General features: G+C 42.6%; 1 pseudogene; it reads right to left on the reverse strand.

Annotated features, from left to right (window-relative positions):
* Positions 1 to 25,356, reverse strand: part of LOC146763686 (uncharacterized) — a 32,417-nt pseudogene extending 7,061 nt beyond the window's left edge.
* Positions 25,357 to 26,104: the final 748 nt, after the last annotated feature.

Below are 26,104 nucleotides of genomic sequence, written 5' to 3' on the forward strand. Positions count from 1 at the left end.
TTACTTCTACTTCATTTTCTACTGGACAGGGGCTAATATAGGATTATATTAAATTTGTATATAACATTTTTGAAGCATTGGGAACCACAGCTTTTATGTGTATCTCTCTGTTTATTTATCTACACAAGTATCCATGCTTTTGAGAACACATTTTGTACTAATCTTTCCCTTTTATACTGTTTTTCAGATACAAGCCAAGCAGGCATTTGCTTAAAAATAGGCGTCTAGCACTGATTTTCCTGCCAACAATTCCTGCAGACCAAAAAAGGGAGACGATTGAGGCAGAGCAAGAGACTCACTTTGTTGTGGTGTCTGGTTTATCAGAAAAGATGAGTTTTATACTTGTTACTGTTTTTCTAATTATCTACTTCCAAAGAAAATAGGAAAAAAGCAAGTGGAAGAAATACATCCAAAGCACCATTTGTAAAATGTGCAAATGAGTGTAGAAGGGCTTGTCAGAGGCCCTTGTGAATGGAGCCAGGCTGTGGCACTGCCTCTCCTGAGATCCAGCTGCTCATTTCTTCCTCATGGTCGTTATTTCCCAGTGTTTGACCTGGTGTCCCCTCTCAAAAGGGCTCTATTGCTCCCAGTCTGTACAGCTTTTGCCTGCTTTTCCTAGGAATCCTAATGTGCTGCACAATCTTTCAGGCTGTTTCCACAATGGATCCTAAGGAGATCAGTAAAGATCAGCCCTTTGGCAGCTGCTTTGGCCACTGAAGGCATTTTCTGCTGAGATGGTGATGACTTTTCATTTCAGTTTATGATGGCTCATGACTGTCCAGCCTGGGCCCTCAGCCCTCAAGATCTGCTAAGCTTTTGATTGAGCAAAGGGCTGTAATCACTTTGTTGAGGATTTTATTTAGGAGTCTCTCAGGAAGTAAAGAAGGAACAAGACAGAGCTGGAAAAAGGCACATGGATTAGAGACATAAAAAATAAGTAAAGGGGATGTGCATCAGTGGGTGCCCTGTGGTGATTTGCAGAGCATTTTGTGGTAGAAAGGTAAAATATAAAAGTACTAATGCCCTCAACAGGCTAAACAGCAACAGGTGTGCCTGAGCTGAAACCACAGAAGCGAAGAGGGCACTGGAAGAAATTTCAAACATGATTTCCATCTGTGTCTTTGCAGATCATTGTAAAAAACCACTTCAAGTATTTGCTGTATTTATTATCTGTATTCATTACACATTAAAACAGGCAAAGCCCAGCTCTGAAGCTGTACTCTCAAAATACATTGAGTACTCTCCAAACCTGAAATGTGAATATGTGATGGAGAGGCTACAAAAAGAAGGTTGGAAATACAGATTGGTTTGTAATTGATTATTTCTTGAAGAGCTGAATTTACATTTCAGAAGGCTGATAAAAGTTCATCTGTCACTTGAATGTGAGGCAATAAAGGTGAAGTGAAAGCTGCAGAACTGATCTTTGAAAACACGTGTGAAATTTAGCAAAAAGGAGACAGTTGTCAGGAGCATTGTCTTGTGACACTGTAATTATGACTGAGAAATCTGAAAATGAAGAAAAAATAGAACAAATGAATAGGCAGAATTCATAATCAACTCAATCAAGCACATAAAGAAAGAATAAAGAAACACATTCACCATGACAAGAACCCTGCATTAAGGATGAATTTGTGTAGTATTTATGAGAACTGGGAATTAATGGAGGGGACAGATTTAATCAGAAAGAGCTGATGGAGTCTTTAAAAAAAAAATCATTCTTTCAGAAGGCTGAGTTTTATGACGAACTTCTCCCCTCTTTGATTGCTGCAGTTAATTAGATATCGCACGGTGGGGATGTGATGGACACTGGCTGGGTAGAAGGCATTGAGAAAAAATTAAAATGCATCAGAATAAGCAAGATTTTTCTTAAAACTAAGTGGGTTGTGGGTTTTTTGTTTGGGGCTTTTTTTTTACCTTTTTTTTTATTATTTTTTAATGAAGTGACAGCAGCTTTTTAGCATTTTACAGTAACAGAGTTATCTTCTAATCCATCAATATTTAGCTCACATTTACTCACTCCAAAGAATCTTGGGGGGTTATAGTTACTATAGTTACTTGGCTTCCTGTTCTCAGCTTCTGAATATCTTTAATAATTATTACAATGCTATGAAGATGTTTTGCTTGCCTTTTTTTATTAATCTGCATGCAACCTTTTTTTGTCTCTGAAGTCAACATCACAGCAGTTCAAGGGAAAGCAGGAAGAATGGTGGACCTTCAGCATAGTGAATGTGAACACAGATTTCCAACATGTGATCACTTTACAAAGTGAATTTGATGTTAATTGATTTGGTTAGGGGAGTAGAAAAATACAACAGGAAAAGCAGTCTTTATGAACCAAAATAAAAATGTGTGAAAAGTAGTGAGAGTGGTCAGTGTTAATGAAGTTCAGGGACTAGAAAAGCTATGACACAGTGCTGCTGACCCCTCTGAAATGGTTGAGTGTAGAGCTGCAATGAGATTCCACTGGAAATATTGTGTGAAAACTCATCTGGAAAGTCTTTCAAGTAAAGGCAAAGAAAACAGAAAGGAAGAAAAACCCCCAACCCAATATACTGAGGTTACAAATCCTTTTACTGGGGTCTCTAATGATAAGAAAAGGGCAAAATTTTTAAAACGAGAGCAGGTAGATTTATATTGGACCTAGGGAAGTAAATTTTTATGATGAGAATCGGGAGGCCCTGGCACTGGTTGTCCAGAGTAGCTGTAGCTGTCCCTAGATCCCTGGAAGTGTCCAAGGCCAGGCTAGATTTGGCTTGGAGCACCTTGGGATAGTGGGATGTGTCCTGCCCATGGCAGGGGTTGGGACTGGTCTTTGAGGTCCTTTTCAACCTAAACCATTCTGTGATTCTGTGTTGCTAAACAGGCAGTGTATTTGGAAAGCTGTATCCTGACAAAGAAGATCAATAAAATTGCCAGAGAGGGATAAAAGTGTTTGTTATGGCTCTACTTTCTTTGGAATGCAATACACTGGCCAAAACCCAGTGATTAGTATTTGCCACTCTGAATGTCTCCTCTCAATGGATCAGATGCCGTACTACTGAATCTGTTGCTCTCAGGATGAGTTATCTGGAATTGGTATTCTAACTCATATTTCTCTTACATGCCAGATAGCTTACATTCTAAATTGAGTTGTTCATAAATAAACACTGTGAAGCACTTAAAAGAAAATTAGTTTCTTTGTGCTAAAAATCCAATATTACATGCTAATTGTGCCAGTGTGCAGCTAATTAACCTTTATTCTGCTGCTCCGTAAGAGATGATGTGTGTATCTATGGATTGGCAGAGCAACTGAAACCTGCAGCTCTCCATCAGAAAGGAGAGTTTTTAAGTTATGCACATTGCACACTTGTTCTTCCTTTTACTGACAGGTGACAAAGGCTGGGAAGAGAAAGAGGGACTCTGCAAATGAAAATGAACAAGATAGTTTTGTGGATATGATTTTAGAAGAACTGACTTTCAGAAGAAATGGTTCATTATTGTTCTCTTACTGACTGTACTGCAGAGTCTGAAACCACAGAGACAAGTCTCTGAAGCTAAAAATGTCTTCAACGTCTACTAGGGTTGTAAAAGTGCAGAAAAACATTGTGTCTTGGATATTCCCTTTTCTTTCACACTCCATAAATACAGCAAGTAAGAGGATTATGAAAATAGGGCATCTGAACTTGTACTGTAGCCAAATCATAGTTTAATTCTGAGCTTGTTTTCAGAAGCTTTTTATTAACATCATGAATTTGGTTTACATGGCAAGTTTTTTTTTGGGGTGGATCACAGGTTTAGGAAAAGACAAAAATTGCTGAGCAGCAACTGAGAGAGACAATATTTGAGAGGAGCAAGCACCAAAGTCAAAGAAGAGCCAAGTCTCTGTTCCAGTGGCCCAATGATTACTCTGTGAGGCACAGTCTGTGAGGAAGAGCATGGGAAGGCAGGCAGTCCCCAGCTGCTCCAGAGGTCCATGATGAACCTGACATCCACCTGCAGCCCCTGTTTGTTCAGTGCAGGAAATTCAATATACTTTCCATAGAAATGCTTTCTTCTGGTCATAGTTCCTGTTGCTTCTGAAGATTTTTTATGGAGCAGAGATGTGAGAGACAGAGGTGGTTTACGCACGTGACCTTGTCAAGTGACATAGGAAGGAGCTGCAAAAGGACATGGACTGTCTCATGAGTAAGAAAGTATTTGCTCAATTTCACTACCCTTATAAGAAATGGTGATCTGCATTAAAATTAAAAATAAAATTAAAATTAAAATTAAAATTAATTAAGATTAAAACAAGGTAAATAAAACTCTTGGGAAGTGCTATGAGACAAAAAGCTTAGCATTCCTGAGTGGTGGGAGAGAAATGCAGAGACACCTCAAAGCACACAGAGAGCGCACATTAAAGATCCTTTAAGATAGAATTCCTCACAGACACTGGAATCTGCTGGCACTTTGCTGTTCTACATCCCTGTTGAATTCGGCACTGACAGGATAGAATAAAGTGACATCTGGTTTCTGATGGAGTCAGCAACTGTGTAACTTCCAGGCTGAGAAAATTACTGCAGCCTTAGGGCCTTCAGCTACAACTCCAGAGCCTGAATTCTCTCCCTTCAGAGTTTCCCTTTTCTCTGCCTGTGGGACATTTTCTATCTGGAGAGACATAAATTTCTGTTTCCTTTGCATTCTCTGGTGTAGACTGTTGGCATGTGAAAAGAGTCAATTATAACAAGAATTCTTCAAACCTTTGACCAGTGTCTCAAAAATGGTTATAGAAACAAACACAGGGGAAGAGGAGGGTAGGACTTGGTTATTTCTGGGCAAAGGGAAAGTTTGGGGGTATTTATACACAGATCACATCATGATCAGTTTTCCTAGTCTCATTTCATTGTAATGGTGAGGCCCAGTTAGTCTGGAGTTTTCATGGGTCTGACATAAAAGCAAAACTCATCTCAGAAGAGAAACCTACATTGCTTGGTCCTGATTTCTACCTAGGAAGGCCAAGTTATGTAATTATTCATTTTTTTAGACCAAAGTAAGTTTGAGGCTCAGTACCAGCAGAGTTTGGCATTGCATTTACACGTATCTCGAGATACCACAGTAAGAACAACTCCAGGGAGCACATCCAGAGAGCCCAAGACCAGGTGACATCCCAATTCCTCTATCAGATAAACTTGCTCTTGTCTGTAGCATTACAGTGGTGCTAAAACAGGCAGCCCCTGCATTAAATTCTATTTTGTAAAGAACAAAACATCAGTAAAGCTGGACACACTATTGCTGTTTGTTAGCAGAACGAAAAGCACTTTCTTTTGGCTTGCTCACAAAAAATGCCTGACTAAATTTGAAAATCTGAATTGTTTTCAGATTTGAATAAGGAGACAACCATTGCTTAGCAACCAGAATGTTTCCTTTAGACAATAAGAATTAAACAAGCACATAACTCACATCAAGGTCAATTCAGCAAAGAAATGTAGAAGTTGCTACTGAGTGGAAAAATGGAGATAGATGTGGAGGGGGAAGTGCGGTGAGTTAAAGGAGTGTATGTACACTAGTGGAGGCTGAAGACCAGAGTAAAGAAGCAAGCCCAGCCAGAATAAAGAAGAGGTGTGTAAGGACACTGATAGATGTGCAGGGATTATGGTGGGGCTTTGTCAGAGAACCAGAGTGTGAATTCCACTGGAGACCGAAAGAGCTGCAGCAAAAAGCAGTCAATGGAGCACAGGCTGGGGACAGCCCTGAGACAGCCAAGCACAGGCTGAGGGCAGCAGGCAGCAGAGGGATGTGTGTGGGTGAGGATGGATCTGCCAGAAAGCAGATCAGCCACAGCAGCCAGTCCAGGATTGCTGATGGGAGTTGACACAGGCAGGAAGTGATACTGGCAAGCCTGAAATGAAAAATCAAGGAAGACAGAAAAACATACCAATAAAAAGAGAGGGAACTGCAGTCAAACAAAGTGCAGGTTTTTGCAAGTGAGCCCTTGGAAAATAAGCTGAACCAAGGCCATCATGGAGATAATGAAAATTGGCATAAATAGTGCCTGGATGTTAATGTGCAGCTAATTTCTGATTAGGCATGATCACACCTGGTGAATAGAGGTGGATGACATACGAGTGTTTTGGCCTGGACAAATCCCTGTCAGGTGGATCTGTTGCTGGTGGGGATTTTTTTCATGTGTTTTGCTATATACAAGCTGCTAAGGAAGCTGACATTTCCTGCATAAACAGAAGAAAAAACAGAGGATCCAAGGGGATCACTTTTTCTTTGTATTAGGGAGTGTATTAGCCACAGATAACTGGTAGGTGAATTAAATAGGCAGTACCAATGTCTTTTTCTTCACCCTGACCAAACTTTGGCCTTTGAATTCAGCTGGTGATCTCTGACTGATGACTCCCTTTGTCTTCTCTGTGGTCAGAACAGAAGGAAACAGAACAGAACAGTTTCTCCAAAGGCCCATTGCAACTGGCAGTGTCACAACCCCTTCTCAATTCTCATAACCCCCATGCCCAGTTAGGATGGGAACTTCTAAATCTTTTGCCTTCCTTGCTGCAGTTTCCCACTGAAAGGGGATTTCAGAAGCAGAGTTGTCATCTGAGTACCTGAGACCCATGGATTTCTTCCTGTGCCAGGACATTGGTCAAGAGCTCCCACAGGGGACAGAGAAATGTCCCCTTTGCACTGTGGGGCCTTCAGAGACAGACAGGGGATGGATTGCACTGGAGATCACAAACCCCCAGCAGCTTCCACATCTTCAGCCCTCAACTCTGGCTGTGCCCTTCTATCATAAGCAAGATGTGCCCTTTTTTTTTTTTTTTTTTTGCTTTCTCCCCAGTTTTTTCTCTCAAGATTTAAATGTCTCTCCTTATTCCTTCTTACTGCATCCTTTGTTCACTCCATTTGCTGTTTCCTTCACTGCACCTGTTTCATTTTTCCAGGCTTTCCACTTCTGCTGCCCTTCTTGTGTTGCAGCTTGAAAAGAGGTGGCATATTTTGGGTTTTGCTCCCTCTGTGAGCCTATTTTGGGCTCTGCCTCACACACAGGCTGACACTGACAGCACTGCAGCAGCAGCAGCAGAACATCATTGCATTTCAGTGCTCAATTCCAAACCTGTGGCCTGCCTTTGCCAAGGGCTGAGCTCAGGAACTGACAGCTCACTTCAGAGCTGGAGGCTGGAGTGAGACCATTTGCCAGACATGTCTGGCTGACCTGCATATGCTTTTTGAATGTTCTTTAACCCTTCCAGATCATGGCTTTATCCTTTATGCTACATTTTATCTTGTAGAAAAAAATTACTTTTTCACTCTTAGATAAGTTTCTCGTTTCCTGTAATGAAAACAGCAATCTCCCAGGAAGGCCACTGGGCAGTTCCTCAGGGCTAGTCAGCTAAGAAGAGTCTTTAATGGAGCACTGCCTCCTGTGAGTGCATCTCTGCAAGGAACATCAAGCATATTGCTTTATTTTGCCTCTGTGAATCTGCTCTGAGACTGCTGTGAGCAGCCACAGAGCTCTGACTGTCCCTGAAAAGTGGTGTTTGGGTGCAGGGAGGCTCTGCTGGGAAGAAGAGCAAATCAGGAAGGCTCACTGGGTAGAGGGAACTGATGTATTTTAGGAGAGCACTGCTGTCTCTTCAGCCTCTGTACCTGCCTGGCAAAAGCTCAACTTTCTCAGTGGTGCCTGTGGTGCAGAACTCCTCCCAGATTTGCAGAGGTCCCTTTAGCTGGATCATTTCCAACCACCTTCAGACCTTTTCACTCCCAAGGCTCATGCTGGGTCCCGTGAAGCCTTATTAGTATGACTGATGGCACAGAGTTAATGAAGAAAGAGTTAATGGGATTTTGGACCAGAAACCAAGGTTTTCAGTTCTGCAAACCCTGCAACAAATACTGCATCTTCTTCCACAGCTTTCCCTGCTAGAGGAAGAAAGCATTTTTAAGAGCTTCTTTCTTGCATTTGTGAAATTGAAGATGGGCAGTGAAAAATATTTACTTCTTTTTCCTTTCCTTTCCTTTCCTTTCCTTTCCTTTCCTTTCCTTTCCTTTCCTTTCCTTTCCTTTCCTTTCCTTTCCTTTCCTTTCCTTTCCTTTCCTTTCCTTTCCTTTCCTTTCCTTTCCTTTCCTTTCCTTTCCTTTCCTTTCCTTTCCTTTCCTTTCCTTTCCTTTCCTTTCCTTTCACCTTCCCCTTTCCCCTTTCCCCTTTCAACACTGAATGACACATCTTTGCTGGTATTAAGAAAAATCTGATATTTCAATATTGTGTCTTCACTCAACATTAAAGGATGACACCCAAGCTAAAATGTGTGGTCAACGTCTCATGTAATTTACTAAATAAATATTACAACATTTTTAGTTACATTAACTGAATAACTGCTTTCATTTGACATTTTCATTTGCACAGAATGAGCCACTCTTAGGGAAAGGGAGATTTGAAAGTCAGGCTTTGAAAGCAGATGAGTATTTCAAATCATATTAATTTAAGACAGATGTCGAATTTTTGTTTGTAAGAGGACTGCATCAACAGTATGTGTGCTTCATTTGGCTTAACTGTGCTTCAGACAAGAGCACCTGACCCCTGGCTCCCTCATAACTCAGGAAAACAGTGGCATGTGTGAGTGACTTCCTCAGAACAGATGACATTTTTTTTAATATCTGTATCTGTCTGCTTAGTTGAAAGGAAGATATTTGCTTGCAAGAATATGTTGATTGATTTTTTTTTTTTTTAATTGGGAAAACAAACCTCAATAATAGCTGCAGGACAAGGCACCTGTGGAACAGGAGCCCACAGCTGCTGGCAGTGAGGGTGATCTAGGCCCCAGCAGTGAGCAGGGCATATAGACAAAACACCTTTATTTAAAGTTTCCTTTTCCTTTTCCTTTTCCTTTTCCTTTTCCTTTTCCTTTTCCTTTTCCTTTTCCTTTTCCTTTTCCTTTTTCTTGCTGCCATGCCTTTGCTTATCACTGAGTGTTCTTCTTAGCTTGTCTTAAACCAAGACATCACCTGGTCATCACCTTCTGGAAAATGGTGACAGGAACATTGACTGTGTGTCTCTTAAATGCTTTAAGTCCTTTCACAATGCAGAGAATATAAAAGTGCCACAAGTGTTTTAAGGCTCTCTGTTTTGCTCATTTTAACTGAGTTTTGAGTGTTATTTTGAGTTCATTTCTCCTCCAGGTGTACAGGAGAAAAGTGGCAAAATAGGAGTGACAGAAAAAAGAGTAGAGCCACAGAAAGGCCAGGGTGCACTCAGGCAGCCTGTGCTACCACAGTAGGATGAGGAACAGGAAAAAAAAAATGGATTCATTACATTCAATGGCATAAAAATATTCAATTGCATTTCAAATGAGCCTATGCATGTGGTGACTTCTTATAAAATTGCTGGGTATTGACATGTTGGTTGGACAAGAGAGATAAGCCAAAAATACATGTTATTGCAAATTAACCTGTGCAGCATAATAAACATCAGTGCTTTATCAGTGTACACCAATTGTGCTACACAGCTCCAAAAGTGAGCCTGGTGGGGTTGATTCTGAATGCAGAAAAACTTCTGGAGTCAACAAAGTTTTAGTCCAGAAAAGGTGCAGGGTGCTGAGAAGGAGCCACAACTGTTGTGATTAGTATTTTGCTGGAGATGATAGTCAGAGGAGCAACCTGTTCTAAATGAAAATTAAATGTGGGGTTATTTCAACTGTCCTTTTCCCCTTCTAGCCACAAAGATCAGAATTTCTGAGCTGTTGGTGGAGACTCCCATTGCACTTCCAGTGGGTGTTCCCTTGAGGGCTACAGCACAGTTTCTTTAGTTGTTAAACATTTGCTGCACATCGTGTCCACCATGAACAAATGGCTTTGCAACCAATAAATCCATCTCCATACCTTACAGAAAGCCTATTCTGTATAAGAGGCTTTTCTCCTGGATGATAATTAAAATCTATATCTAATTTCAATAATTATAGACACCAATATTAATAATTAAATAACCCAATGCTTAATTATCTGCTAAGCAATGAACTGCAACTAGTCCATTACCCTCAACACTAAGAAATGTAACTGAACAGATGGCTTAGGAGTAGTTTTTCCTTGTGCAGCTGACAGCACAACAGATTTTCTTCAATGAAAGGAAATAAAATTTAATTTTTGGAAATTCAACTCCTCAGAGACACATAATGTTTACATATTTTATAGAAGTCTCTGCTCTCTACACAGCTTGGGAAAATTAACTAATACCTTCTCATAGTTCTTAGTTTTCCTTTTGGTGATCATTTTGTTTTGTTTTCTTTCAAAATAAGAGACTTTATGTCAAAAGAAATAGCATGAGAAACATATTTCTTTTAAAAAATAGGGAGAAAATCCTCAATTTAACCATCTCCTCCTTTTTTTCTTTTTGTCTGCATTTTATTACTAAATGGTACTAATTTGAGACAGACTGCTGTAAAGAAAGCGTTACATCATTCTGATCAGTAAAAGTTGAAAATCAGCAAAAGGAACAATTATTTAGAAATCAAATAAATAAAGAAATAAAATATAAAATACATTGCTGTTATCAAATGAAACTAGTTGAACTGAGCTTCATATTTTTTTCCATAATCAATGCAAAATGGCTAATTAACATTCTTCCATAGTCCACTAGTGACATTTTTATGAACCTTGAATTTTTTAAGCCCAGAAGGTGTGATTCTTTCATTTGTTCTGTGCAGGGCTGGGAGTTAGACCTTCCTTGTGAATCCCTTCCAACTTAAGAGTATTCTATGATTTTATGATTCCATGTTTTACCAAGTTGAATGTATGGTGTAAAAAAATGCAAAAATCTGAAGGAAAATCTGCATTTTAACTTCAGTAAATAGATGTGAAGAGGCTCCAGCACACTACAGACTGACCAAGGTTTTGAATGTGCTGCTGAGTCTGACATGGGGACACCCAAATTCCTTCCTTTTACAGAGCATCTGATACCACAGGCCCCTGGCTGGTTAGTAATTAGCATTGACTCTGTTTGTAGAAGACTGATCAATTGTTTTATTATAACATCTTATACTATCTTATACTATATTTATTCAGAAACTCAGTAACCTTTACAGCCAGTCTGATACAGCTTTCCATCCAAACACAATCCAGTGTCCAATTAAGAAATCACCCTTTGCTAAACAAATCTCCATAACACATTCCACAGATGCACAACAGCAGGTGCAACAAGTGGAGATAAGAATTGTTTCTCATTCTTTCCTCTGATCTTCTCTCAGCCTTCCCCGGGAATATGTCTGGGAAAGTCTGTGCTTGCTCTCTGTGGCCAGAGAGCTGCTGCCACAAGCATCCTGACAAGCCCTGCTGACAACAGTCCCAGAAAGGTCTTTGGTAGCCTTGGGCTCACTAGCCTGGTTAGGATTAGATTTGGGACCTTCTCTTTTCCCTTCTCTCACATGAAATTGTTGAGATCCTACTACAGACAAGTTCTACCTCCTGAGAAATCCTGGGATGGAAAGCCAGGATTTTCAAGGAGGGTGGAAAACATTAGGAAAACATAACATCTTATAACATTACTAATCATGTTTTCAAACAGAGGCAAAAATTTACAAATTTTCAGCCATAAAGTTTGAAAATTTACGCTGACATGCCTGGAACATAAGGCATCAGGTGGCTGGTGAAGTTATTCCATGAGCACTCTTAAGCATAAAAACACTGATGGAAAAGATTGAGGGAATTCAGAATTTATTGTTCAGAAGTCATTTAAGGTTTAATTTGCTGCCTTTAGCATAGACAATCCAAATTTATCACCATGTGATCCAAGTGCCATGTCATGTGGGACTTGGCCACTGACTTCTTAAATTCACAATTCCTTAACTGCACATGATGGGCTTGCCATGAGCTCATGTATATCCTGGAGGAGAGGATGCAAGTGGATTTTATGCTCCTTTGTGGGACACACGTGGACAGTAAAGCCTGAGCCAGTTGTGTCATGGGGCGGAGAAATCTGGGAGCAGCCCTAGCCCTCCTTCTCATTCTGGATGGGCATGCAGCTGCTGGGACACAGGTGCGTCTTGATAGCCCTGTGAACAAGATTTGGGGCACTTTGAAACCATTTTAAGGCTGAGTCAAGTTGGTTCAGGGAGAGCATGTGGAGTTGTGTTATTGCATGTTTTATTATCATTTTGCAATGTAATGGTTTGTTCCTATGTACCCCCATATTCAACTTGGTTTGTCCCTAGTTTTCCCACCTTACCCTATGTGTCAATCCTTTCCTAAAGTGCTTAGTCATTCCCTTGCCCCCTCCCAGGCACCCTGTCAGTCACTCGGTATCCCTTCCCTTATATCCAGAACCTTCCATCCTGGGTGCCGGGTGATTGGACAGGGGCCTGGGGCCCCTCCCACATCTATTTCTCATTGGTTCCCATATGTGTCTGTCTATACAAGAGCCACTCCTCCTTGTACTCCCATTGCCTGACCGAGTCCCCTCCCTCTTAGTATATAAGATGTTGCAAGCACCCTGCTGGTGCTCTTGTTAGCTGGCATTACTCAGGTGTTGTTGGGCCCTGCTGGGCTACAATAAACTTTGGATTCAGCCCCAAACAAGAGACTCTCTTCTTTGCTACACCGTGGGATTCAGCTGCGCCTGTCAGACCCACAAAGCACTCTCCAAAGCCCTGCTGGGCTCAGCAGAGGGTGCTTCCATTTGCCCCTCTTGCCCCATTGGAAAGCTAGCTGGGGCAGAAAGGGACTGAGAACTGGGACTTGGGGCGAGAGCGCGGCAAGAGCAAAAGGGCAATTTGGGGCTGCCACAGGCTTCAGAAAATCAGGTGCATGTCAAGAACATCTTGTTTAGCAGCATCTCATACAAATACTCTTCCAAGCTGGTCACACTGCAGAAAAGCACACTGAATGCTACCTCTTGTTCAGTGACGTTGGCATCTTCTACTTTATCATACCAGATACAAAACTGTGCTTTTGTGCTAGTAAAATATCTCTTTCTATCTCTATCTCTGTCTGTCTGTCTCTCTCTCTTTCTCTCAATAAAACTTTCCCATGGTTTTATTAGGAGTAGGAAAGGAAATCTGATTCATGGCATTAAGTATAGAGTGCCTAAAGAAAGCCCAGGGTTCTGTTTAGAATGACCTGAAATGAAAGGCTGGAAATCATAAGGATTAAAATGTAAGGGGGGTGGAAGAGAGAAATAATGAGGAAAAAGAAGTAGAAATTTGCCAGTAAGAAGCTTGCCAGGATTCATTGCTTCTTAGTGATATTTCAAGCACTCTGTGGTTACCCAAGAGGCTGAGGAAAATTGACTGTGCAAATACATATCTTCCCAGTGCTTCCCCCATAGCTTCCTGAAGCTGAGGGAATTCAGTCATGTGAGAGTAAAGAAGAATCACTTGCCTTCAGCAAGATCTATAACCAGTACAGATAAGACACTTTAAACAAACCCTGTTTTTCCCTCGCTGCTGTCATGGCCCAGTCCTCAATGCTGAGCACAAACTCAGTTTGGCTCTTCCACTTCTCACCATGGTCCCAGCATGGGGTGCTGGTGTCTGCTGCTCAGATATTGCACAGGACAGCTGAGAGGCTCCAAAGCATCTTGATTTTGCACCAGGCTTGTCATTACCTGCAAAGATAGCATTCTCTCAGCAGACCTTTTCCTCAGTTTCTGTTCCATTCATGCTAACATGACTGAGCAGGGATGTCCATGACTGCTCAAGTGTTTTTGACAAAGATGTTGTAGCTTTGGAGGTGAAAACGAGTAATAAACTGGCGGGAACTCCTTGGGCCATGAAATAAAATCCTATAATCCCAGTCATAAATTACATCAAGTTCTGTCCAACAACAAATTTTCTGTTCTCACCTCTATTAGGAGAGCTATTATATAACCTCCTTTCTCTGACAATTAGAAATCATCTTCTAAATTGCATCCTGAGTTTTTTAATAGCCAGTTGATACCAATTTGTTCTTATGCCAACGCTGTACTCTAGTTTGAATCATTCTCCTGTTCTCCCTCCCTCCCCTCCTTGGAACAAGTGACTAATTAATATGTTGAGAGAAAATGCTGAGAATATGCCAAGTCTCTTCATGCTGAACTTAAGATTTCCCTGTTTTCATTTTCTCATCAGACTCAGTGTGTCCAGGAACCAAACATTTAGTTGTGTACTGATGTCTTGCCCTTTGTCATCAGTAATCCTCCCTTGGGTCTATTTCTGTCTCTTTAGAGTTGTGATGAGGTTTGCAGGGGAATTGGAAGGTGTGTGAACTCTAGCAACTTCAAAAACACACAAGGACTAAGGTCCAGAGAAGGAACAGCATTTCTCTTTTGAGGTGTTCTTTTCCTAATTCTGTGAAACTTCTCGGTTTATGCTCATCCTGAGTCTGCAACCTTCAGGATTTTCAAAATCTTCCTTCCTTGGCCTTTCCTTAATTGAAAGCTTGCTGGCTCTTGGAAGGGTTGTGGGGGTGGGATAGGCATAATTATCTCACCTCATTAGCTGTGGTATTTCTCGCTAGGGACAGGCAAGCTGTCGTTTAGAGGACAGCTGACAGCTCTCCATCTGCACTGATTCTGAGTCAGATGAAATCTGTGCCGATACAGAAGTCAAAGAGAAAGAAAACAGCACATGACCTGAAAATTTAGAGAAAATGGTGACTGAGCATGCAAATCTGCATAATTTTGTTTGTGTTAGGCCCAAATAAGTTATTGTTCCTGACATGGGTATCCTTTCACAATGTTCAACAAGTGAATGCATTGTGCCAGTTTCCATGGGTGCTGGATGGGAGTGTCTGCCTCTTTTCTCTGGCACATTTCAGAGGAAGTCAAGGAGCTCAAGTCACAACTAGGGGATGCCATTGGAGAGCTTTATCTTCCCTGCAACACATTTTGGGGAATAAGACTCAACACTTCTGTGCTAATGCTCAGAGCAGAAGTCACAGTCTACTTCTACATCTTAGTCCATTAGCCCTTGGAACCTGTAGTACTTCTTATACCATGTCAAGTGCTGGTGGGCAGTGGGATTTTTTTTCCTTATATGAGTATATTTCCAGATTGATCTGTGACATGAACTAGCTGAACATACCCACAACAGCACTTGCTATCAGTTCAAGGAAAGACTCATGGAGCTGGAAAAGGGCTGGAAGATGGGAAGTACCTCAGTTTTAAGCTAAGTAATGGGTTCTGTGAAACCATGTGCCTGGGTTCTGAATTCAGTTTAGATGTGGCCCTGCCTTGCTTTGTGTTTAATTTCTATTTAGAGAAAAGGTGACAAGCACTTTCCATCTCCAAAGGAACGTGTAGAGAATCAGGGAGCATTTCCTGCTTGGATGGGATGAGGAAGGAGGTTGAGTGTCCATGTGAAGAACAGGAGAATGCAGAGTTCTTATCTCTATGTGGAGTAAGAGCTGCTTTAGCCTGGTACAAGGAATCAAGAGAGGTAGACTAGGAAGGAAAAAAGGGAAATATTCCAGAACAATGCATAAAGCCTTTGCCCATTTAAGGGATGTTTGCAGCAGGACACAGGCACACCTGGAGCAGGTGCTGTTGCACTGTGCTAACATAACTGCTTCCTTTCTTCAGAAGGAGGTGTTTAACCCATCAAGAATGCAGAGAGTTATGGTAACTCTTTTTCCCAGAACACTGAGTTAAATCTACAGGCTAAAAAACAAACCACCAATTTTTTTTCTGGCATGAGTTATTTCAAAACAGTGGCTTTGACTTTTGTATGATTGTCAGTGACTCACATGTAAAAGTTTCCTGTGTACTCTGCACTGAAAGTAATAGTCCTTATGAATCATTGAAATCACAAAAAAAAATAGGAAGATGTGATGGGCCATAAAGGCAAAAAAAACACTTTGAAATGTTAAAAAAAAAGGAGCAAAACATATAAAACCCTCCTAAACTGAAAACAGATTGTTACGTGATTAACTCAATGTGGGATTTAGCGTGTACATAATGAAAAGGCAGCACATTTAAGTCCATTACAGTACAGTCAGAAATAGAGTGGTGTTGGCACCCATCAAGGGCTCTGACTTAAATCAGTAATGATTTTAGTTAATTTAGCAACAACCTCTTCACCGTGACTTGTCCTTCTTTCCACAGTCCACATATCTCCAAGTTTGACATACTTTAATAACTTGTCACCACCCTGGAAGAAACATAAATTTCCAGACACAAACCAATAGTACACAGGTCCTCTTTGGATCAAGCAAACTGAAAACACCAGGACCCATTCCACAGCAAGGTCACCTACCTTTTACACAGGCCCTTCCCCTTTGTAGGAAATATTTTATCAAACAAGCAAACACCACCAGAATCATTTTACTACTGAGGAAACAGAATTCCAGAGAGGTCCCTCTGCCAGCTAATGGGGGTGAGCCTTTAGGGTAGAGGTCTCAGTCTGGTGCTTTAACCTTTACACATCAGTGCTTTGTCACTGCTGACACACAACTGAGCTGCTGCTGCTGCTGCACAGCTTTCAGCCCTCTGTTCATGTGCTGAAAGCACCCAAAGAGCCTTCTCCACCCCACACATCAGACGGTTGTGAAACAGGACAGTGCAAACACACCTCACATGAACTACAGAAGTTGCGTGACTCTTTTTGTTGATGAATGAATAAAATAGATGAGGCGTGTTGCTCTCAGCCAAGTGCACAGAGTAATGGGGAGAGAGGCAGAAAAAAGGGTGCAAAAGGACCAAGAACATGGTGGGGAAATTTGGAGAGTTTGAAATGAGAAAGGAACTGGAAAAAATTGAAAACATTGAAGTTCCATTCATTCTTGTGGAAGCTTGAACTGTTTTGTCTTGGGTGACATCAACACAAGGCAGGAAAGTTCCTAACACCAAGAAGACTTTCCTCACCACTTTGCACATGTCCACCATCTCCTGCAGCCTGCATTGCCTCTTCAGAGCAGGCTGAAATCTTGCAGTCACCTTCTTGTCCTTTTTATATTAATGGTCTTAAGCACAGACCAAGCTGAACAGCACCCAGCCTCTGGTTTTTGAGGTGGTTTTCTTCTTTTCAGCAACACAGCACACAATTTGTTAAATTCTCAGAGGCATTTTACATTCTTAACTGAGAAGGCTGAGTGCAAACGAGAAAAGGGTTAAAGACATTTAAGGTCTTTCTTTTCCATAAACCAGAAAAGACAAAAATGAGTCAGAGAAAAGCCCCAATTCAGAACAGATTTATATATGGTGAGATTGCCTTTCATGAAGTAAGTTTTAAAGGGTATTAATTCAATGCAAGAATTTTCCAAGATCTGTAAAAAATAATGTTGAAGTAGGAAAATATCATGAGGAGATACAAGCTCAGATTTATCCACGGAGTCAAACACTGGATAAGGCTGCCCAGGGCAGTGGTACAGTCACCATCCCTGAAGGGATTTAAAATACTTGGAGATGTGGCACTTACAGACATGGTCTCCTTGCAGGATTGGCAGTGCTTGGATAAAAATTTGGCTTGGTATTTTAAGGATTTTTTCCAACCTAAACGATTCTGTGATGCCATGTACATGGGGAGAAACCCTTATCCAGGAAAATTCTGAGTGCTTGACTCGTTGCACTATATATTAGTAATTGCTCAAGATTCTCACAGAAAGGACATTTGTTTAAAAATTAAGAAAACTGAGGAAGAAGGTAACAGTTGATGACATTCAATCCACTTGGGGAGAGACAATCTACAAATATGTCAATGTTTTCCTGCAAAAGGATAAAAAGGAAATATATCTTTGTCCTGAAACAGCACTGCTAGCTGGAAATTTACACTCCTTTAAAGAAAGAAGGGAAGATTGTGTATAAGTTAAAAACAAGACTGTTATAAGATACTTGACTTACATGCAGTCAGTCCAAAATTGTACCCCTTTATCCCCTTTTTAAGAAATCAGTAGAAAATAAAAAATTCATTTTAATTCCCATGGATGCTGTTTGGTTTAGAATTATTTTGTATATGTTTGTTTGTAATTATCCATTCATACATTTCCTAACACAAGATGTTATGGTCTAGCAGTGAAGCTGCATAAAACAACCTAGATGAGGAAAAAAAAAAATTCAAGAATGTACCATCTTCCTTGTTTTCTGAATTTAATTTAGTTCTGTTTAGGGAGGAAGAGAAAAATAATGGTGGGGGAAAAGGGGAAAGGCTTAAAGAGAGCAGGACAGTAAAATACAAGTGACTCTAAGAGACCAGAAGCAAAGAGAATTGCCCAGAGCCTCTTGAAAACCGCTGGGTTTGGCAAACCTGAAAGTTGTGCCAGTGAAAATTAAATGCGATAAACTGTTTATAGAACTGTCAGAAGGAGATTAGGGTATTAATAACATTAATAGCACTGTTGCATTGGTACCAGTGCTAGGTTATAGGGGCACAGCCAGTTTGCCAGAAGCTCCTAGGGTGCTCCTGATGTTTGGGTGTCACACAGGGAGCCCAGGCACAGAGAGCAGCACCAAACAGGCTGTGCTGTTGGAAGGGTTCAGGGTGGTCTGTCTGCAAGAGGACATCAGGAACACAGGAAACAAAGAACAACAGAATCCAGATACGATTCTTTAATAAACAACTGGATGTGGCATTCTGTGCCATGGTCTGGTTAACAAGGTGGTATTTGGTCATCGGTTGGACTTGATGATCTCAAAGGTCTTCTCCAACCTGTTTAGTTCTGTATTTCCGTAATTCTGTAATAGCATGAGTTGGAAGGGACCCATTAGGATTATCAAAGTTCAGCTACCTGGCCCTGCACAGGATACCCAAATCCACAGCATGTGCCTGAGAGCATTGTCTGAATACTGCTCCCCTGGGGAAAAGTTACTGTCATCTCTTTTTTTACTGAAAGGTTAGGGTCTCTCTCTTTTTATTTCTTCTAAATTGGTGGATTTAAGGCAGCATTTGGAACCTTTCAAGTCATTGTTTCAAACTCAGTCTGTTAAATTCAGAAACTGAGTGGCAGTGGGAGGATGACAATGCAAACTGTTTATTTTACATTTAATCAGAGAACCAGGTTAAAAAAGAGGATTATAAAACAGGAAGGGCTAAAATCCCCCTTATCCCCCCCTTATCCCAAGACCTCTTTTTTATTTCACTGAATTCTAACCAACAATTCCAAACTAACAGTTTGCTACTGAAGGTACCAGGTACCCTGACATAATTTCTTCTTTATTCTGTAAATAGACTGATGTTATAGGTCATGGCTTCCCACACAAGAAAAAATAAGGAACTAGAAAAAAATCAGCCGTGAAGAAGGACAGGGCCATGCAGAGTTCCAGGGGATTCTTAGCAGGCTTAGCAGGGACTATCAGGCTCATTACTGGAAGACCTGGTGAGGTTCCATCAGTGTAATTCTAAGCAAGTTACTTTGTTTATGCTGCACTAATTGTATCCAGTTTAACCTTCCATTTCAGACAATTTTAATTTTTAAATTAGGGTGGCATTGCTGTGCTTGTCATCCAGTTGCATTCATTTACATTACTATCCTCATGTGCATATTTTGAGACGGAGAAAAGTTAATTTAGGAAAACCCACCGGAAACTGTTTCTGCCTATTCACTTTATCTCTCAGGTTGCAAATTTTTGAGAATCTCAGTTGCATCTGCTGTTTCAGGGACAGTCAAATTACATCACCTTCAACAGCCGTTAAGACAGGCTAAATAAAATCTACATGACTGTGGTAGTCTGCTATTTTACAGTTTGTTCTTCTGTAGTATGTTTTAATATTCCTTGTTAAAAGTTTGTAATGGTTCATTCTATGTACCCCATTTGGCTTCCCTGATGGCTTAGTCCTGAGTTGTTTACCACAGTTTTCCAAAATGTATGCCAATCCACTTGTCAATCCACCTGTATATCTTCCTTGTTCCCTTGTCTTACCCCTGTCCGTCAAAGACAGCACACTCCTTTGCTCCTGGAGTGTTCCCTGTCTTTCATCCCTTCCTCAAAGCAGAATTGGATTGTCAGGTTTGCTCCCTCCCCGTGTTGGCTTCTCTTGGGGAGCTCTTACCCTGCACCCCTCCCCTAATGCCTCCCTGTTGGTCACAGGTTGTGTCCTCGCCGTGTTTCCCGTACCCTTTAAAAGCAGTTCTTGCATGTTCAGATTTGCCACTTGCTCTGCCCCCCTTTGGGAATGAAATCATTGGCGATTCAGACAAGTGTCCTTCCCTTATTCCTGTGCCTCGGTTTCCCCGTGCTCCGTGCCCTGCTGCGCTCCCCACGCCGCAGCGATCACCACCCCCCGCACCAGGCTGGGCAGAGACTCGGGGGCGGCCGCTCGCGCCTGGCCCTGCGGCCACAGCGGGACAGCTGCCAGCAGTGCCCATCCCTGGACACTGAGAGCCAGGCACAGGGACAGCTGCCAGCAGTGCCCATCCCTGGACACTGAGAGCCAGGCACAGGGACAGCTGCCAGCAGTGCCCATCCCTGGACACTGAGAGCCAGGCACAGGGACAGCTGCCAGCAGTGCCCATCCCTGGACACTGAGAGCCAGGCACAGGGACAGCTGCCAGCAGTCCCCATCCCTGGACACTGAGAGCCAGGCACAGGGACAGCTGCCAGCAGTGCCCATCCCTGGACGCTGAGAGCCAGGCACAGGGACAGCTGCCAGCAGTGCCCATCCCTGGACACTGAGAGCCAGGCACAGGGACAGCTGCCAGCAGTGCCCATCCCTGGACACTGAGAGCCAGGCACAGGGACAGCTGCCAGCAGTGCCCATCCCTGGACACTGAGAGCCAGGCACAGGGACAGCTGCCAGCAGTGCCCATCCCTGGACACTGAGAGCCAGGCACAGGGACAGCTGCCAGCAGTGCCCAGCCCTGGACACTGAGAGCCAGGCACAGGGACAGCTGCCAGCAGTGCCCATCCCTGGACACTGAGAGCCAGGCACAGGGACAGCTGCCAGCAGTGCCCATCCCTGGACACTGAGAGCCAGGCACAGGGACAGCTGCCAGCAGTGCCCATCCCTGGCCACTGAGAGCCAGGCACAGGGACAGCTGCCAGCAGTGCCCATCCCTGGACACTGAGAGCCAGGCACAGGGACAGCTGCCAGCAGTGCCCATCCCTGGACACTGAGAGCCAGGCACAGGGACAGCTGCCAGCAGTGCCCATCCCTGGACACTGAGAGCCAGGCACAGGGACAGCTGCCAGCAGTGCCCATCCCTGGACACTGAGAGCCAGGCACAGGGACAGCTGCCAGCAGTGCCCATCCCTGGACACTGAGAGCCAGGCACAGGGACAGCTGCCAGCAGTGCCCATCCCTGGACACTGAGAGCCAGGCACAGGGACAGCTGCCAGCAGTGCCCATCCCTGGACACTGAGAGCCAGGCACACATGACTCCGCCCGGGGCGCTTCTGGAGAAGGATCAAAATACCGTTGTGAGTTTCAAATCAGTGTCTGGCACCTCCCGTGTGCATGAAAACAAAGGCACCAGGGCAGGGAGGACTGGCTGTGGAAGGCGTCAAGGCTGCGGTCCAAGTTTGAATTTTAAGGTTTATTCAACCTCTGGGATTCTGTCCTCCTTCTGCCATGTGTGTCTGAGGGAGAGTCCCATCAAAATAAATATTTTTCAGAGTACTGAAAATGCCACAGCCTTTATTGGCTGCCCCAGGAAGAGGCTTTCATACCCCTTTAATTACCTGCCTTTAAGTCTTAGCTATAGACAGTATGTGTTCCTGGTCCTCCCCCAGAACGCCACAGAGAAGCTTTCTGCCTCATGTTGACCTGTGGTGTTATTTCAGCATTTCTGTAGCAAATAGAACACAGGCACCTGTGTAGTTTTGTAAAACTGTGGCAAAACATTATGTGTAACTGGCTCTCCTTTGTTCCAAACCAAGGTTTTTAAAATGTTTTAGTCATTAGGAGGTTTAGTGGTTTGAACAGCAATCACTCATGTGCCTGCAGACCCAGGCAGAGCTAAGAAATACCCAAATAAACCACCTTGCCTGGCAGTAAAAGCTGTTGGCAGCAAAAGCCAAGTGATTTATTAGAACATTGGATATGCAAATGAGCAACTGGATCCACCTAATTTCACTAGGCAGGCAGATGCAGCCAGCACAGAATCAGTGTAAGGATATTGATGGGAAATGCACGTGTTTTTTCAGTTATTTAAAGCTAATATTATGCACCATAATTGGAAAACACTTCCACTGCACCTTTTATTCTTTTTTTCTGCTGGTGGAGAGAAAACAGCACAATGATATTAATAAATGGTCGGCCTAGATGTACCATTGGCAATTTAGTTATCAAATAATCCTAAATATCTCTCAGCTCATAAAAGTTGCTGATGGCACACTGATTGCATTTGTTCTGCAAGAAGGTATAAAGGATTCTGAATTTTTACTGTAGCTTGGGGCTTTTTAAAGAAAAAAGCATTGCCATGGAAGCAGGTAAACAAACTGCTGAACCTCCATCTACCCACAGTGAACACACCTGCACTGAAGGCAAAGGAATGCCCTGAGTTTGGGGCAAGTTTGCAACCAAATCTTAAAAAAAGAAATAGTGCAGTCAGGTTTGTTTTGCCTGCTGACAGTATACTAATTAGAAAATAAAGACAATAAATTAGATGCTTACTTACCTGTCACAAACAGTGATGCAGAGATCACATATGGCCTTTTACTAATGTTGTTATTTAGTTATATTTCTTTCCTGAGGCTGCCTCAGGTCCCAGTGGCCAAGGAAGGTCCTCCCAAGAGTGAAGGGACCTCTCAGTTGTGGACAAATCAGTTTAACTAGGGGAGGGGGATCCCAGGGAGTTTTGTGCCCCCTTCCTGGATGGCCCATGCTCAGGACTCCCCAAGCTTGTGGTCCTGCCCCACCCTGCAGCTCCCCTGGCCCCCCATCCCTGTGGATGGTAGGAGGGTTTTGCTTAGGAATGGAGAGAGGGAGTGAAGCTGGATACTTCCTGGGTGTGCTGCCCAGAGGAGCTGCTTGGCAAGAGACACAGAAAATGAGAACTGTATTTGAAGAAAGACTTGATTTTGGGGGCAGAGACATGAGCTGGAGCAGGCAAGCCAAGGTTACCCAGCAAGTATTGTCTGTGGGTTTCGACACTTTGCAGTCTTACAAAAACCAGAAATTAACAAAACCCCTTCGACTTCTGCATCTACCAATGGACATATCAGTTAATACCCCGATTCCAAACCAAAGCTTTTACTGCCATCAGTGAAAGCTTGGATCTAATACGACATTTAAAAATAAATTATTAATATACTAGAGTGTATCATCAGCATTTAGTTTAGTAACTCACAAAGGTGTAGACAAATGACTGCAGATAAGAGAAACTTCAGTCATGTTTTTGAGAAATTTCCAAGTAATTTGCATTGACAATGGTCCCTAGAGGTGTATCTGTTTATTCCCAGTGTATATATACATATAAAACCAAAATTATTTCCAATGAGACTTTTCAATATGACCTAAGGGACTTAGTAATGTCTTATTAATAGTTTCTAGGAAATTAGTACCTACTAAAGACCACTGGGAGCTATTAGCCAAAAAACATTGATAAGAAATATAATGCCATTTAAAAAGAAATTCCCCAAGCAAAATGGTTAATTTTGACTAGAGAAGCATTTTCATTGGTCAGATTGATCTGAACTGAAACATTATGCTGGGAGTTTTTTGGGGGATTTTTACTTTTGCCTGTGCTCTTTGAGCTTTTTTGCAGGCTGATGCAGTTTCCATCAGAGCCTGCAGAGTGTTGTCACCTTCACAGCACAGCTCAGCACAGACCAAAACCACGACAGAAAAGCACCCCAGGTTTGATGCAGCATGCATCCCTGCCTCACCCGATCCATCATAAGACACCCATTGCATAGGAAGCGAACATTTAATTCTGCTCTGGCAAAAGAATTTTGAAACTTCCCAGAACCACACTCTACTGGGTTCATCAGTTCCAACAGGATTACAAGATAGTTTGAGGCTTTCCCTGGTTTGAGATGGTGTGCCTTTGCCATTTCTGTTGACAAGGAACTGGACAACTATCATTCCTTTTGAATTACAAAGCTCTTTGAAATCCTGTTCACTATTATTGAGACACAGTTAAAAACAGAGAAAAATTATCATAATTAGTTAAATGACAGTGTTTCCTACCAATTATTTGGGGAAAAAAAAGGTGAATGAACTAATTAAAATATCCTAAATTGTTATTATCAGGCACTTTTGGTAGTAATTCTCATTTGCATAATTCAAATTATAATAGAAGAATTCATTTAAAAATGTTGCAAGTTTACTGTATAGATTATGAAGTCGAAGCCTTCATTTTCCTGAAGAGAGAATGTCAGGGCCTTTCCCTGTAAACAAGGCTGTGCTATGTTTTCTTGGGTGCCTCCATTGACCTAATCAAATTGTATTGTGCTTTTTCTTTTTGGAAGTATAAAGTAGGAACAAAGAACACAATGCCAAGGTATAATTTTCTTTTTAGCAAAACTCTGTATCTTTTAATGAACTTCCTGGAATGCCAGTCATAATGGTTTTATCTCTATTATGTCTCACACCTTTCCTTAAGCAGCTGGCATGCACTGCTCCTTGACCCCCATGAACTTCTCTTTCTGTGCCTAAGGATTACACAGTCTCTCTTCTCAATGCAGGGCCCTGTTTGGTGGGCATTGAAGTGATGACCTGCAAAAACTCCTGTAATGTACCACACAGTGATTGTCACCAAGTCCTGAAGTTTTCAGGTACCTTTGGAGGTACCTGGCAAAGCTGCTGTGTCACAGCCAGGCCAAAAGGAGCAGGCACTTGCTCAGGATAAGGGTCCCACAGCCTTTCCAAGCAACCTTCCCACCTGTGCGGAGCAGATGTGACCTCTCTGCCCAGCTGCTGTGTCCCTCCTGCCATGATGTGTCCCTACGACGTTTTGGGGAAAAGTCTAGTTCCTTCATCCTTCTCCTCAGCCCAGGAACAGCCACTACCTTCCTCATGTGCTCACCTCTGACTCCCCACCAGACACTGTCCCCTCAGGGCAATGAGCATAGTCCAGGCTGGCTCCAGACACCCAAACTCTCGTGTACTGGAGGAGCCCCAAGCCAGATGTTGGACTGTCAGAGCTGTCGGAGAAGTGCCAGGAGCAGGCAGGGACCTCTCTAGCAGAGGGAGACTCCAGGAGTGTGTGCCTCAGGCTGTATTCCTGATACCACAACCCAGCTGACAGGCACTTGGCCATCCTTGCCACAACGTCACAGCCACCCCCTTTGTCCTCATCGTGGTCCAGAGTCTCTCCCACACATCTGCCTTCCCTGCCTGGTTGCCCACACCCAAGGCTATGGCACTGCCCACACTTGTTTCTGCCCATCTCCACCTCCAGCCTGTCAAAGACCCTGAGGAGATGATGGGCCCTAGGGAAAGGGAACTAAATAACACCCACCTGCTGCCGGGGTGCCCCTGCTCCATCAGCACCAGGTTTCAGTGATGCTGCTCCAGCACAGACCAGTGACAGCTTCTCAGAGGGCTTTATGCCCATGTCGCATTCACTGCACTGTCACCCCGGTAACAGACACCCACCCTGCAGGATTTTCTAGCTCTTAAGTGATTTGCAGTATTTTCTAACCCAGATTTGCCACCAACTCCCCTCTTTCAAAGCCTTTGACACTGGTAATAGCATGCACAAACAAGTGCCAAATTCTGCTCTTGCCACTCCCAGATACACTCAATGTAACTCCACCTCCAAACACATTCAAGGAGGTCATCCCAAATTCTTCCTTCAAGCTGCACTGTGAGGTTACCTCAAAGGAGAGAAAATCCCACCTGGTAGATATGCCAAGTCTTTCTTTCAGAAAAACACCAGAATCTCTGGGTTATTTAGAGACTTTCACCAAGTGGCAAAAATCAGCCCTTGATTTCTCTTGGCTTCATTGTCCATCCATGTACATACCAGAAGGAGAATTACTGTTTATTTTAAAAAATGAAAATACATAGTTTTGGTCTCTGCAATGGCATTTGGGGCTATTTTCTTCTTTTTGTTTTTCCATTGTATATACCACTGCAAGTAACAGCTTGCAAACATTCAAAAGGATCAAGGCTGGCAGTGCTAAGTCACCCCCTTTTGAAATACAGTTGACAGGATAAAAGTTGTGTCAGTCATAATTTGCTCTAGTCATAGACACTGAGCCAAAATATTTTAAGTTTAACGTATGTCCCGGACCATGCAGTTTGATGGACTGACATCCAAAACCACTGATGCCTTTGAAAAATAAAATAACCAACATTTA

This window comes from Lonchura striata, chromosome Z (genome assembly GCF_050655825.1).
Source record: "Lonchura striata isolate lonStrDom1 chromosome Z, ASM5065582v1, whole genome shotgun sequence".
In the NCBI taxonomy this organism is placed as follows: Eukaryota; Metazoa; Chordata; class Aves; order Passeriformes; family Estrildidae; genus Lonchura; species Lonchura striata.